This window comes from Diaphorina citri, unplaced genomic scaffold (assembly GCF_000475195.1).
Source record: "Diaphorina citri unplaced genomic scaffold, Diaci psyllid genome assembly version 1.1 scaffold20218, whole genome shotgun sequence".
NCBI classification, from domain to species: domain Eukaryota; kingdom Metazoa; phylum Arthropoda; class Insecta; order Hemiptera; family Psyllidae; genus Diaphorina; species Diaphorina citri.
The window spans coordinates 1-916 of NW_007397570.1; the positions used below are offsets into that span (position 1 = coordinate 1).

General features: G+C 37.0%; 1 long non-coding RNA gene across 1 annotated transcript; it reads left to right on the forward strand.

Moving 5' to 3' along the window:
• The first annotated feature begins 356 nt into the window (after nt 1–356).
• Nucleotides 357–728, forward strand: LOC113473234. Its single transcript, XR_003395266.1, has 2 exons — nt 357–475; nt 645–728. It is a non-coding gene; the product is annotated as an uncharacterized LOC113473234 (long non-coding RNA).
• The last annotated feature ends 188 nt before the right edge of the window (nt 729–916 follow it).

Sequence of the window (916 nt, forward strand, 5' to 3'; positions counted from 1 at the left end):
TTTAAGCAACGATCTATTTGAACTTTGTAAGGAGCACCAAAAAGGCAGATATATTTTGCAGAACTTCAAAGACTGCCTTTTTGGTGCTCCTTATCAAGTTGACCCACAGAACTTACATATGTATATAATGACTGCTGAAACCCTCCAAGAGATATTTGAACTTTATTGTGATCTATTTCAGGTAATTTGTCCACTCATAATGTACGTCATGTCATACTGGATGAAGCTGATACATTACTCGATGATAGTTTCAATGATAAGATGGTTTACTACTTGTCTCGAATGAAGGTGAGTTTCTTTACTTACGTTGGGCGCTGTTATTTTCTTTAAGCAACGATCTGTTTGAACTTTATTGTGATCTATTTCAGGTAATTTGTCCACTCATAATGTACGGCATGTCATACTGGATGAAGCTGATACATTACTCGATGATAGTTTCAATGATAAGATGGTTTACTACTTGTCTCGAATGAAGGTGAGTTGATTTTTCTTTCTTCTTGCTTTCTCAGAATCAGGTTTCTAGTCGTACGAATTTGTAGTTAACCTCTTTCTTCCTGGTATTCCAGAGTTAAAATGTAAAAAAAAGGAAATGTGTAAGGAAGGTGCAAATAGTTTTATTTGTTGAACTTGTCTTTTTCTTTTAGTTGCAGCATCAGAGATTGGACCTGGATGAAGGCAAAGGGTTCCAGCTTACTCTAGTAGGAGCTACCATGCCCACTAGTTTGGGAGATGTAGTTCACCTCTTTCTTCCTGGTATTTCAGAGGTATAATGTAAAAAAAAGGAAATGTGTAAGGAAGGTGCAAATAGTTTTATTTGTTGAACTTGTCTTTTTCTTTCAGTTGCAGCATCAGAGATTGGACCTGGATGAAGGCAAAGGGTTCCAGCTTACTCTAGTAGGAGCTACCATGCCCACTA